This window comes from Rhipicephalus microplus, chromosome 2, assembly GCF_043290135.1.
Source record: "Rhipicephalus microplus isolate Deutch F79 chromosome 2, USDA_Rmic, whole genome shotgun sequence".
Classification (NCBI taxonomy): Eukaryota; Metazoa; Arthropoda; class Arachnida; order Ixodida; family Ixodidae; genus Rhipicephalus; species Rhipicephalus microplus.
Genome location: NC_134701.1, coordinates 215961857 through 215977192, shown reverse-complemented (window position 1 = coordinate 215977192; position 15336 = coordinate 215961857). Strand labels below are relative to the sequence as shown.

The 15336-nt window shown below is 45.2% G+C and overlaps 1 long non-coding RNA gene across 1 annotated transcript in view; it reads left to right on the top strand.

The window, feature by feature from the left end:
- Positions 1 to 15336, top strand: part of LOC142774843 (uncharacterized) — a 374795-nt gene that overhangs the window by 174838 nt on the left and 184621 nt on the right. The window contains exon 2 of the long non-coding RNA XR_012886578.1: positions 8868 to 8949. This is a non-coding gene — a long non-coding RNA (uncharacterized LOC142774843). The remainder of the gene's footprint in view (positions 1 to 8867; positions 8950 to 15336) is intronic.

Below are 15336 nucleotides of genomic sequence, written 5' to 3'. Positions count from 1 at the left end.
TCTGTGGTGGTGTTGTTTTGGTGGATTTGTTTTTGTTTGTATAATGTATACTCTTTACCTCGGGGGTGCACGTGTATGTGTGGTTGTTGTCTTTGAAAGGGGATGTGCTGTTATCCCCTGCCGGTGTTCGAAGTGCACCGCCACAACAGATAGCGGGTGCAAGCTGCGTCCGCCAAGCTGTATGTGACGGGATGTTTGTGAGTGTATATTATTAGCCATCGCAATAAATGGGAGGGTGGGGGTTCATTTGTACCCTTCAGCGTGGCTGTACGATTCCCTTCTTGCTTGCGCCGACGCTTCGCGCATGCGGGTTGTGTCTCAAACAGTGGCGGCATGCACACTTCTCCGGTTATTTTAGAAATGCTCACTAGATGGCGCACCACTGCTCAAGGCGGCACGCACCACTCTCGGCACGCGCTCTTCCTTTCTATTCACCAAGGGTTCACGCAGAGAACGCTCTTTGTTGCCGCTCGGCCACATAAACACATATGAAGTCAAGCCAGCAGTGTGGTGGGCTCGTAGCGCAGAAACTACTTGGGCTCACCACCGAGACCCTGCGCTGGTAACCTGGAGTATATAACAAAGTTGTCACGTCTATATATGATGGTAGATGTGTATGGAGGATTCGCGGGTTACTCAGTCATCTCCGAACACTCTCCTCTAACAAAATTCACTTTGTGGATGTGGCGGTGATTTTATACATTCGATGAGAGCAAAAAGGCGATAATGCTCGCCTTCGAGTTGTTCTAAGTAAATATATAAGCAACTATGTGATCTTTTCAAAGAAATGGTCATGAAGTTATAGGTGCCCCCGTCACGGTGGTCTAGTGGCTAAGGTACTCGGCTGCTGACCCACAGGGCGCGGGTTCGAATCCCGGCTGCGGCGGCTGCATTTCCGATGGAGGCGGAAATGTTGAAGGCCCGTGTGCTCAGATTTGGGTGCACGTTAAAGAACCCCAGGTGGTCTAAATTTCCGGAGCCCTCCACTACGGCGTCTCTCATAATCATATAGTGGTTTTGGGACGTTAAACCCTACATATCTATCAAGTTATAGGTGAAGCATTGGGTGCCCGCCCGAAATCCGCCACACCATCACTTGTCGTAAGCCGTTGCTTATCAGCCGTGCCCAATGACGGAGACAGTCCGCGCAGCCGCCGCGCAAAGGTTGACCACAGTGCGAGTCGACCACGACAGATTAAACACCAGAGTTTATACAGGGAGTAACACAAGCAGCTCTGCACATTAGTTCTAGCGCGGGAGTCTCGACATTTTTTCATGGTCAATGACAGGTAGTGGTTCGACTGTACTTTGCCTATGCAAAGAGGGCCATGTCTAGTCCCAGCAAATCCACCCCCTTTACTGTTTTTTAAGCTTTACACAGCTTGTTCAAACTCCTTCCCGATTTTGTTTTCTAGGTTTCTTTAAAGTCGTAGCAAAGATTTAGCTAATTGTCGTTAGGTGGGTTCTAGGTTATTGACTGTGCTGTTATACTTCAGTATCACGCAGCTTCGCAGCTTCAAGCCTTGGTCAACTTAGTGCATTCTTCGAATTTTTTTTCTATTTCTTCCAATCATTTTTCTCTCTTTCTTTCTTTCTCAATTTCTCTCTCTTTCTTTCTCCATTTCTCTCTCTCTTTCTCTCTGCATTTTCTATTTCCTTTTTACTTTTGCCCTCTCACTCCTTCTCACGTGTTTCAAGTAATAATCTTTGCCGAGCTGAGTTCTCGTTTCATCCTAGGACCTCCTGTACTAGGTAGTAATGCAGCTTCCCTTGTGGTGCATTTGCACAGGCGGAGTCTCTTATTTTATCTGTAAATTAAATAAAGCTTTGTACAGTGGCACGCGACTGCCTAAAAGTTAAATCAAACATCCTCGTTGGGGCGATAGTAAAGAGAGTGCGTGCTGTTTCTTGATGATGATGGTAGGGTTTCACTCACATTGTACGCATCCAAGTTTTTACGGCTGCCTTATACAGCTTCTCTGTTAACGCACATCGTTCCATTTTGTAACGTTTGTCTCAAAGCAAGAAAGGTGGCATAAGCTGGGCCTCCTGGCTCTTTCACATTAAATCGACTATTCTATAGGAAAGTTTTTACCTAATTTGTTATTTTCGATGAATCCAATAAATTCATTCATCTGTTCTATTCTTACCTCACTGCACACATTTGTGACTGCACACATTTGTGAATAATTTACTATAATTCTTCATGACTTTCTTCAGCAGAGTGTCAAGGCAGCCTGATTGGTATGGTTGCTGAATTAAACGAATACTGCTCCAAAAACCACGCATTCAGGAAAAGCAAGCCACAGAACAACTGACTGCGAGCTGAAATGTTTATTGCGAAATTCGGGCCTCCCCAGGATGCTCGCCTATGAAGCGAGGCAGCCGCCTCACTGCATCGGGACAGACATTTATTTTCAGTAAAGAACAAAAATTGAATTATGATGGAGGATCTCGCTCGGAACAGATCAGGAAAACTCGTGAATCCTCTTTACGAGCCTCTTGACGAGTCAGCGCTTGAGGTGTTTTGAAGGCGGCGTCATCGGGCACGTCCTGCTGCAGGCACTGCACAAGAGGAAATGCTCGTTCGAGCTCGTCGATGGTGCTGGCCCGGGACTGGCCGTTGCGAGTGGAGGCGACGATGGTGGTGAAGTCGTCAAACCACGAGTGGTCGCATGCCTTGCACCTATGGCCGAATGAGCGAGTTTGATTCAACATGCGTTGAAAGTAAATGAGTGACCTCTATTCGCTGTTAGCAATGCCTCCTACGCAATAGAACTATCGTCACCGTTATTTTTATTTGTTCTCATTTGTAATACACTAGAGCTCCTTTCACAAAAATAGGCTTGAAGCGCGTGTCAGAGCCGCCAACGTCTGGTTGCCACCACTTTCCGCACTTGACCACTGCTTCCCACGTCCGCCCCGATTCGAGGTTCTCTTGCCACCGCTTGCGTGCCGCCTCTGGTTCGCGGGCGCTCCCTTGGCGGTCTGCTTGTCGACGAGCCCGCTTTGCTTCGGCTGCGCGAGCCCTCACCGCAGCGACCGGTTCCGGATCGATGCTGGTGCTGGCTTGCGATTGCTGCCGAGTGTTGCCATCTTCCTTCAGTCTCGTGAGCCCCACCGTGGGGTGTTGGAGGTGAGCCCGCATCGCGACCACGTTGCGAGCTTTCCGCGCCACTGCCTTTGCTTCCAAGATGTTTATGTTGAGTAGCCGTGGAGAGTTGTGCACTCACTGAGCTCCCAGCGATGAGATAGGTAGGGCGCTGAAAGCGCCCGTGCTCGCGCTCGCTTCCTGAACTAACGTGTACACGCCAAGGGACATGCCTCGAGCATAAGGAGCTTCGCTCGTAAAAGAAGGCAAAGCTACCTTCCCTTACAGCGCTGTTATGCCCGCCGTTGATCTGAGTCGCGATATAGGCAGGAAACAATAACAATCTTGTCCTGTCTTGTCTTGTCTCCTAGGAGATCTTGATCAGCATGCAAGCGCACGCTCTTCTTGTCGCTTTCTTCGTTTTCTGCGGCACTCCCCCGAACACGTGCACCTGGCCCGCTTCCACGCTGCCTCGACCTGTCCGGCGTGAGATTCAATAACTGGCATACCCGATAGAGGGAGAAGAGAGAACAGCGTAATGTAGCAGCGCTGAACGAAATGCAATAACGAATAACGAAAGAGGAGGACAGCACAGGTGATGAGCCACACTACCTACAAAGAGAAGAAACAAGAAATCAATAATAGGAAAGAGAGACGTGGAAAAAAAAAGAAAATGGGGGGAATCATAGACAAAAAAGAGCTGCAGAAACAAAGAAAAATGAAAAAATGCGAGAAATAAACAAGGACGGTAAGATAGATTGAATGAAAGCGAGAAAGAAAGAAATAGAGAGAGGAGAGGAAAGATAAAATAACAATGAAGACCATGCAGCTTCGCTGTTGGTTCCAGCACTGCATCCCTGATGCAAGATGTGCATATTATTTTTCTACTAGCTTGGGTTGACGGGAAGTACAATTCAGCATCGGCTTCTAAAAAAGCGTTCGAAAAAGTGGTCGTTTTTGTAGCACACCGGGTGGAGAGAAGGTCAGTGACAATGTTAGACTTGTTTATCAAAGCTGAAATTTTTTGGGAAAGAGGTCTAGCGTATTGCACATGAGAACAAACAAAAATAACTTCTTCAGTTATCTCGCGTATGGGGCACGGCTAACAGTTTATACAGCCGTTAATTTATCTTTAACACCTATAGTATCTAACCCACATTCAGTCATGAACACTGCCACTTTTATCTCAACCAGCACCGCAACGTAATTCCTGCGGTTTATGATAGAACGCACAATGTTCGGCGCAGTGACTTCGAACTGACGGCAGTTCAAGAATGCTATTCAATATCCAAAAAAAAAAACACGTAAGTATGTAACATTTAGTCAACACACGTGGTAATATTTGTGCATTGAGCAACTGAATTTTTTCGTGAGAAACCCTACGCTCATATAGCTAAATGTGAAAGCTAGCACCCATCTGTTCTCTTCTTCCGAGGCTTTTATTCCACATTGAATATTTACTGCGAAATTCAAAATATCCTTCGTTGACAGAAATATCCGAATACATTGTCGTATTATCAACAAATATTGCGTATCATCATACCTCCTAGCAGTATTTGTATCATTATAGTGCACTTCCCTTCTCAAAGCCTATGCGCTTGAACTTCAACTACAAAAAAAAAAAGCCTGGAAACTCTTGGCTACGGAGCCTTCACAATGCTTTCCAAGCAGCCTCTTCCAAACGGGTGGTTCGGTCCTTCCCAGGAGATAAAAGAGAAATCACGCCAGAACTTCGCCATTGCAGTAAATGTGGTGTATGTGGGGCAATATATAATATCATGAGAACGATGCCACAGACGTTCACGTGTTGTGCTTTTAAATGTGCCATCTTCAGGCAATGGAGCAATGTACAAATTCAGGACGATCGCGAACACATAGAACAAGTAGGTGATTGCTTTACGACAGTTGTAGCCTTTGCTGGTGGAGTCGTAATGCCATCTATTGTACAAGAGCTGGAGATGGTTCTCACGGCTCCCTAAATGGCGTTGGGAACAAGTAGGTTTTCCGAAATCTTATGGGTCTATCAAATACGGTAGTTGCTTGCTTCTCACGTCTATTGTTTGAATTGCTGTGCTAGTTGTGTCACTTTTTTTTCGTATTTCAACCAATTAGCGTGGTCAAATGCATGCTCGCCTGACAGCTCACCACGATGCAGAGGTCACTCCCAAATAGGAAGCAAAATAAACATTTCCAACAATCATGCATGATTAGGCTATCATGCTTACCTTTTCTTTCAATTGCGTGGTCCTGTTATTGAGACCGAAAAATGAATCTGGGACGTCTCACAGCTGGCAGCTTTTTTTTTTAAATGTCCCTTCGGGAGGTAGTACCATGTCTCCACAAATCACTGATGTCTTATGTTTTGTTGTTTTCTCCATAGTATCACGTCTAACTTGTCTTTCGAGTCAAAAATATAAAGTTCGTACTTCACATTCGCATTTCCTATTTTAAACACGATCACTGGGTTTAAGTTTTTTTATAGTTGGTAAAAAATATTGTACAGGCGTTGCCAAGCTTGAGGCCATGCATCCGATTCCTGTCGATGCAACAACATTTATATGGAGGCAAAATGAATAAGGTATGTAAATGAACTCAACGTGAAAGCCGTTGGAAGCTGGGAGGAGTCATTTACCTGCCCTCTAGTCACACTCTAAATGATACTCAAGCTCACAAGCGCACGCTGGCGTTCGAAACGTGCAGCCTGCTCGGTGACCACGGCGGGAAAAGAAACCATTTTTATCCAGTGGCACGCTCTCTTCTCTTCCTTTTCCTCCGATTCACCTCACTTTCCCTTTTAGGCAAATTGCTGTACCGTACACGGCTACTCGGTGTTCTAACCTCACCCTCATTGTTCCGTCCTTCTCGCCCGTACATTTTCTTTCTTCTGTTTAAATTCCCTTGCTCTGTTTTAAACGGCTATGCTATTCTCTGTCCTCCCCTTCTTGACACCTCCCCCCTTTCTCTTTTTCTACCCTTTTTTTATGCTGTACTAAGCATGTGTACGCTACGCTTTGCATTGTTCATCACTCCTATTTCCTCCCGTCACCATTTATGACTTCTCCTTACTCCCATTTCCCTCTGTCGGCACCTAGCTACACCATAGCCCACTATACATGGCTATGCGATACACGGTTATGATATGTGTATAGTTTGTGTTATACGAGGATATGTAGGCTGTGCTATACATAGTTTCGCCAGCGTGCCGTCATGCGAAGACATGAGATGACAGCCTGCGATGACAGTATTGGAAAGCGTAAAACAGCCCGGGCCACTACTAATGTGCACCACACATGAAGAAACACCCACGTACCTCTGCTTAGAATCAATTAAACGTTAAGCAAGTACGTGCCAAGTACGTGACCAATGGCGCCCGCGCATTGTTGGAGACGTTTGGGGTACGCAAGCGACAGTGATAGGCCACATGTCCAACTATGCTACAATCGAAACACGTTGGGTGGTTGTCTTCCGTACGCCAATGGTCGTCGGCTCGTGCGCACTGAACGACTGGTCGGGTAGGCGGTGATACTGGCGGGCCCATAGGTAAACGAAGTGGGCCGCAACTTTGCAGCACAGGTCTCGAATTGACTACGGCGTGAGTCAGGAGAGCGGAAGTTGAAGCCTGATGAAGAAAAGGCGGAACATGTTCGGCAACCTGGTTCCCAGGGATGTTTCGAAGAGCAGGTGTCAAGGAAAAATTGACTTGTCGTCAACAAGCGGCCCCAGTGAAAGCTGGTGAGTTACCTCTTCATGGATGAAATCCTCAATCTAGCAAAGGAGATGAGTTATCGGGAGCAACAGCGAATCCCGAAATCGAAGTCGCCTCATCAAAGCTTAGCTCATCAAAACTTTTGCAAAAATTGACATTGACCAGTTGCATCTGAAAGACGTCATCTTTAATTCCTTTCAACATATGCCGGACCTTATCGGCATCAGCCATTGCGATATCAATGTGGTTGAATAGGCCGACAACGTCTTCAATGTAGCTTGTAAATGTTTCACAATTCTGCTGCGCACGACCATGGAACCGTTGCTCGGCTCGAAGTTTGCGAACAGTGGGGCACTCGCATACCTCCGCCACGTGCGTTTTGAAAACAGCACATGTCGGCAAGTCACGCAGGTGGTTCCAATGCTACACGCTGGCAAGGACACTCAAATCACGCAGTCAGCGTCGTCCCAGTAGTTCATGACTACTGGGACGACGCCGTGCTTACCCGTTCGTATTCATAGAGCCAGTCTTAACTATCATATTCTTCTCTACCACTGAAGATTGGTGGATGACAATGACGCGATGACCAGGGCAGACCAATGAGGGCACCGGGACAGCAGGTTGTTGTTTGGTTGATACCTCATCCGGCATTGCAGAGGCTGGCTTGAGTTTCCAGAAGTGAAGTTCCAGGTTTTTGGTACCCAGCAGCTCCACAAACTGTGATGGGGTTTAGCAAGGTATGTAATAACCTCAACAATTGCGTCAGCAGCAGGCAAGGTGTAGCCAGAGAACGAACTGTCCGAGCATGCCAGCTGATGCCGATGCTAAAATTGCCGAGCTGACTAGAAGTGAACGTTTCCCTTCGCAGAGCAACGGCAATTAGCGCGTCGACGACAATGATCATGATAGCGAACACGTTAAAATAGAGTTGAGGGCAAGCCTTGAATAGTGATAGTTATGGTAATGATTAAGGCGTTTTACATGGTATTAAGGCATTAATGAACGCTTATGATGGAAGTGTCAAATGTGGGCTATTAGCAAGTCACTAGATTTATGATTATGATGACGATATTAGTAAACGGGTTGAAATGATTGGGACGGCGTTGACTATGATAAGTAGTGAAGATGATAATGCTAATGTGTTTAAAAAAAGTTGACAGCAGGCAAAGTTGCAGTGTACAATGAAGAATGATGATGGACCTGAAGCATATAGCCTGCCTTGTGTTTCCCGCACTCATACATGGGCTCACTTGCTTTTATGTGCGAAGCATTTCTTAGCGAACTTCGGCGACCTTGAGCGTATCTATCTATCTATCTATCTATCTATCTATCTATCTATCTATCTATCTATCTATCTATCTATCTATCTATCTATCTATCTATCTATCTATCTATCTATCTATCTATCTATCTATCTATCTATCTATTTATCTATCTATCTATCTATCTATCTATCCAGCCGCCTACGACTTTTAACTCTCCTGGCCTTTTCGATAATGGTATCGATACCAAACTTGCTATGACATAACATGACTCTATGAAGAACATATTTGACTAGCCATAACATGAAAGTCATGATGTTGATGTCATGAATGCCATAGTTTACATTTCATGGTTCTACAGCTCTTGCGGTGATTTCGTTCACATGACATGTTGCAAACCTTGCGTGATATGACATGATTGCATGGCGAACACAAGCGACAAACCCTAACATGAAAATCATGACTTGCGTGTCATGTGACAACATGACTACATTTGACTACAACATGACTACATGACTACGTTTAGCTTGTAACGTTATGCTGATTTTAGAGTGACATATCAAAATTGCTCAATTGTGCTTTGCATATCATCGATTCCCACTTTCCCACTACATGTGGGATCTGCCATTTTTTTTAAACTCCTCTATAGCCGAGTAATGAGTACGCTTGCCATCGAGTTGGTGGAAAAGGTTCCGAATCTCGGGGGATAAATATTTCCCACCTATAATTGCTTTTTTTCTAACCTTTGTATTTATTTGTTTCTCTCTCTTTTTCATTCTCACTTTGTTCTCATTGTCTCGCCCTTCAGTTTCTGCATCCTACGCCGGAGCAATTGTCACGATTGTTCGTGGAGGGAAGCAAAAGACGAAGACAACGAGGATGAAGAGAAGGTGTGTTGGTCGACATTTACGATAGTACTGTTCTCCAAAAAACAGATTACGCCAAGTTCAAACAGTTCCCTGTTAAAAATTGGTTTTCGGTAAGTAACGACACAGTTATACGTTTAGCATCACGCAAGTTTGCCCAGAGTGACGCTCGCCCCTCTAGTAAAAGGTTTAGAACTCTTGAGTTTTGCTTTTAAGATTAGAACTCGATACCGTAATCGGGCCATATGTGCATCGCCTTTTTAAGTGCTTGCTTGGCATCGGATCTCCGTGCGTACGTCAACAGTGCCGTTGGTGATCAAAAAATCTGGCCACGTAAAGTTGGCAGTTTCAAACTATCCTAGAATATCTATCGCCTCTACAGTTATCAAGTGCTCCATATGCCATAATTCTTCCTTTCGCAAATAAGGGAAGGGTACACAGAGTGTCCGTTAGTGAACACAATAACATACGCAGCTTTTAATTTGCTGATGTATTTTCTGCTGCTGATGATTTATTATGTTGGAGGACTTTGTAATGAATAGGCCTTTAAAACGCCCACTCGTTGGGCCATTCACATGTTCTGCATGACACCTGGTACGATTGCGCTTTTGTCATGCGATAATAAACGCGTTTAGGAGATCCGTTCCACAGCATGAGATTGCACCGTTAACTTTCGACACACTTTCAAGCACCAGCATGGCTCATGGGCAGAGCACCCGCTGGCCAGGCAGACACCGTGGGCTCCATTCTCGTTCAATCTGATGATGTTTTATTTTACTTCAGTCTTTCAATGTTTCAGTATTGAAGAAGGTGATGGTTTTTTTCTCTCAACCAACGACGCCAACCCAGACATTGACACCGTAATTACCGCAGTGCCACCTCTTTAGCCCTATCACCTCAATAAAGTGACTCACCTTGCATGCTACGGTACGCAAAACCAATCGTAGGCAGTGTACAACGTGCCTTCCTTTGAGTGTGTGTATGCAATACAAAACAACACTGAAAAGAATTCCACTTATAAAAGCTGCTGCGAGGTCGCAGGTCTGCAAATCGTATACATGCATGTAAACATGCATGTAAAGTATGTATACATGCATGTATATACATGCATGTATACATGCAGTATACATGTATACATGCATGTATACATGCATGTAATGTATACATGCATGTAAAGTTTCCAAAAGCAAGGACGTTGCTTTTGAAGGTCATTAAATCAATTGCTAAGATCGATCACAATTGCACCGTCTCATATAACCAAACACCTTCAATATACACTCTCAAATTTCATGGAATTCATGAAAAAGGTTTCATTGGAATAAATCACTCACCTCTGCTTTTCTTTGTGCAAAATCGGCGATCAGAACATTACGCGCATTCGAAACTACCTCAGTACGGCTACGCTGCGCTCCATCAAAGGAGAAAATGACAGGCAGTTTCCATTGCGAAAGTTTGCGGGGTTCAGACAAAAAAGGTGTTCTCAAGGAAATGCGCTATACATCATTTCACGTATCTGCATCTCCACAAAATGGCTCTTAGTTCTTAGAAAGCATCCATATTCGCTACAGCAAACGGTTTCCTAATCCCATTTGTCACGCGAAACGACCATGCGGACTCCTTATGAGCGCTGTTTCAAGAAGATTCGTTTCGTAGGCATTGTGGCAGTAAGACTGCTGCTCTAAGCCACGATGTTGTTTCGTGCAAATGCACGTTTGGGAGCTCACACGCGATGAGAAGAAATCCAACTAAAATTTGACAAAAAAAAGCTTGTAGGCAACTAATTGTTAAATAGAGAAATTGACAACATTGGTATACAAGCTGGTAGCCAAGATTTTTAACCAAAGCAGGTGGCGCATCAGGAATCATTTGGCTATCTTCCACCCAGTTATACATGCGGCACCTGAGACTAGCAACATGTACTTGTATAGTTCTACATGTGCAGCGCCAAGATTCACTATCTTGTGGCATGACATGATTGTCTAACCAGCAATTTATCTCAAACGACTGGTTTGGCTGAATTTGCTCTTACTGGCGTATTCAGCTTATGTTCTTTGTGTTATGCGGCCGTGAGTTTCAGCTCTTTCCGAGTACGTTATGAAGCTTAGCAGAAAGAACAACGCTGCGCATAATATGCTAACTATTCCGTGACGCGACGAAAACACCCTTAATTGTCATCATCCTGCTCTATCCCCCTTTTAATGTCACTTTTTTGCTCTTATTTCAATTATGCTCCTCCCTTATGCAGGGTAGAATGGCATTTATTTTTGAGTGGAAAAACGTTCCCGTCTTTCCTCCCCCTTTCCTTCAATCTTTCTCTCCTCAAACTACGCCATCGCTGCCCAGTTTGGTGTAGTACACTGGTAATCCTGAGCTGAAATTCTGCAGTGCATTCTGCAGTCCCTCTTTTTTCCTTTCGTCACCTGTTCTTTTCCACTTTCGCCTTTCCCCGAATATAGTTCTAAAAAGAGTGCAACCTGGTTAACCTCCCCATCTTTCTTCTCTATCATGTTACTTTCCGTTGCCTACATTGCGGAAACGGTATTATAACCAAGTTGCAACTGCTCCATTTCTCATATTTGTCATCCATCCGATTCGTTTGATTCCATCTCCAGCAGCAGCGAACACCTTCCCTGCATGATCACTCCAGACACACGAACTGCGTTCATGCCGTACTTGGCTTCGTCTTTTCCCTGCCTCGCCGTCTTGCCTGCACTGATTAGCACAGCACGCCCCGTAACATAAACATGGCTGTCGGCAGCATGAGCAAATCCTCATCTGAGATTGTTCCCGTGCAACGAACGAACGAGGCTCTGTTTTCCGTCGACTCCGAAGTGAGTGGTTCCACAAGGAAGAGGATTACAGCGTCGAGTGTGTGGCCAGCTCCGCGGACGAAAATTGCGGATCAGCGAAATGGTGGCTCTCCTTCTTCTGTTCCTCCGCCTGGGAACCTAACTGGTGGCTGGAGTACGGCAGACCTGTATTTCCTCATATCGATTTGTTCTGCTTTTCCGGTATTAATATTTGTTTGCCCTGCTTCTCTGGCTTCAATATTTGTTGCCGCTAGTGCTAGAAAGACAAAACGTTCAGAGGCTAAAGAAAATGTGGTTTTTTGTGTTAGTAATGTAGCTGGCGTTGCTGTCATGCAATATCTCAGCGGCAACTCCTTATGGCGTCGTCTGGGCTGTTTCACTTCTACGGGATTAGACATGATGCGCTTGCCTACCATGCTGTAATTGATGTTGGCGACTACCAGCTGTATGGAGAAGAACGCTACAGCTGGTAGCTCACATTTGTGCTTCCTCGCTGACCTACGCAATAATGATAAAAGCATCCCGCTGCGCGTTGTTACATCGTCGCGGCAGGATGTAGTGAAGTTTCAGCAGAAGGAGTTCGGTGCGAAAGAAAAAAAAGGTGTTTCACCATAACACCTGCTGTCACTGTGATATTTCTTTCTCTTATTTAACGGCTTTGCGATATTTCTATGGTTCTGTCATACGCGGCACGTTAGAGACGCATCAACATCGCTCATTAGGTTATAAAAAAAATGGTGGTGCGATCCGCACCAATACGCAAGCAGCGCCTGTTTTGTCTAGAAAACTCGAAGTGAGAGTGCTCATATTTCGTCGTCATGCGATAAGTACTTTTTGCGTTAATTTCATTGTGACATTAGCAGCAACTGGCGGGAGGAAAGTGCAAAACAAAAGTGAAGCTGTGAGATACGTCGCTTTGGCCTTTACAAACTATTCAGATGCCTACGCGCACAAGTCATGAAGATGCATCTAAGCGGCGATGGTCACGTGATACTTGCTAATGACTCAGCCAACCATAAGCGCGCCAGAGACAGCCTCAATTTTAGCTTCAAGCGAGAAAGAAGCGCCTTCTCTTATGTACCTAATGGCTGCTGCACGTGAGTAATATAACAAAAAAACAAAAGGTTAACAGCGACGACAAATAAAGGCATTTCGCAATCAGGAGCGACACTAATATGCTCCTCTAAGAGCCCGACAGAGCGAAATGTTTGCTTCCGCCCCTTCCCGTAGAACGTTGCCACCACCGTCTTTTTTCCTGTATACATAAGGGCCCAGTCACAAGGCGAAACAAAAGATGAAACTCTGAGATAATTACTCGGTTTACTTAATCGCATATTTTTGTATCTCTGCGCCACCTCCGTTATGCCTCCTCATGAACGTGCTAGTCCTTCGCTTTCTAATTTCTTTCGCTTGCTCCCTCGGTTCTTAAATTGCTCCAGATCGTCCGCTAGTGAGTCGTGCATTAGCGTCCCGGTAGCCGGGATGACCCAGCCCTGCCACGCTAATCACCAAGTTATCAGCGACACCTTGCCCCCGTTCTTTCTCGTGTTTCATTCTTGGTGGCCGGGTCGCTGTTTCCTCATTCTTTGTCTCACCTACACCTTCCTTAAACGAGTGTTCGATATGAAGACGTGAAAATGTCTTTGGTTTGGTTGTTTTCAAGCTCAGCGAACAACCAGTAGCTATTAAGCGTGATGATAAGCTTTTATTGCGTAAAGAACGACTAATTTCTCATCACAAGGCCATTAGGGCAAAGCCTAGTCTCCGCACATTTCCTCATTACCACGGCGAGTTTTTCGCCTCTGTACGACAATCAGCAGCCTCGACGATGTATTCTCGTTTGATTATCGCAAATGAGCCACGGGAAAGAACTTGTCTTACAGTACTTAATTTTTTTTTATGCGGCCGCAAACACATCGCTTCGTTTCAGAGAAACACTTCTTATATGCGAGGTTAACGCGCTGAAGGAGTTATTGCTGCTGTTTGTTCGTACGTTGTGCTAAATATCGATCGGCATCCGCAAAAACCGCTGTGTAGGTGGCAAGAAATATGCGTGCTCCCTACGAAGCATTGCAAAAGCTGCAATTGTGGAGCATTCAAGATATTACAAGCAATGCATAGAACTCAACAGAGATTACCAAAAGAAAGTTTTAAATGCGCAGCATTTTCTAGCGAACTTTGGTGACTTTGTGAGCGTATCTATCTATCTATCTATCTATCTATCTATCTATCTATCTATCTATCTATCTATCTATCTATCTATCTATGTATCTATCTATCTATCTATCTATCTATCTATCTATCTATCTATCTATCAATCTATCAATCTATTTATCTATCTATCTTCACATGGCATGTTGCAAAACTTGTATGGTGTAACACGATGGCATGGTAAACAAAAGCGACAGACCCTAACATGAAAATCATGACATGCGTGTCATATAACAACATGACCACGTGCCACGCTACTTATGAGCTCGCGGCTGTTTCGCTTGTGTCACATATACCAAATTTGGTATTACGGTACCTGAATGGATGGCGAAGGTACGTGACTGGTGCAAACATGATAATCATGAGATGCGTGTCATGTAACAACATGACTACATGCCACGCTCATGATGCACTGACGGCCGTTTCGCTTGCTTTAATTATACCAAATTTGTTATTACGGGACGTGAATGGATGACGAACGTATGGTTCTGGTGTAAACATGATAAACATGAGATGCGTGTCATGTAACAACATTACTACATGCCATACTCATGATGCGCTCGCAGCCGTTTCGCTAGCTTCACATATGCCTAATTTGGTATTACGTGACACCACTGGATGACGAAGGCATGTGACTGGTGCAAACATGATAATCATGAGATGCGTGTCATGTGAGAACATGACTACATGCCACAGTTAATGCGCCAATACATTTCCACATGACGCGGTGCGCGTGCTTGCCGGCGTTTATTTCGTCGCGTCACGACGGCGTTTCCACGCCAGGCACCGGTCCTGACGAAAACTCGCATGCGCGTTTCAACGCGTCCGGCATTCCTCTGGCACAAAAAGAGAGACGCAGCGTTAGGCAACGCATCGGCATAGAGCAATGTTACACTATGGCATTGGCGCGAAATGCAGCATGTCGCATTTCGCGCCGGTTGCCGTCGGGCCGCGCCGAGGGACGCTGGTCGCGCCTGGCGTCAGACTATAGAGCGCTCGCGTTTTGCTAACGTAGCGTCGCTGTGCCCAACGTGCGCGCGCGTCAACGCTGCATTGGAGTATATTGCGTCCTTCATGATGCGCTCACGGCCGTTTTGCTAGCTCCACAAATACCAGATTTGCTGTTACGTGACGTCATTGGACGACCAAAGTATATGACTGGTGCAAACAGGATAATCCTAGCACACGTTTCATGTAAGAACACGACAACATACCACGCTCATAGTGCGCTCACGGCCGTTTCAATAGCTCCAGATGTACTAGATCTGGTATCACGTGACGGGAATATAGGACGAAGGTATATAAACGACACATCTAAACATGATACTTATGACACGGAAGTCATGTAGCACATCATTTACCTCCACCTCGTAACGTTGTGCTGATTTTA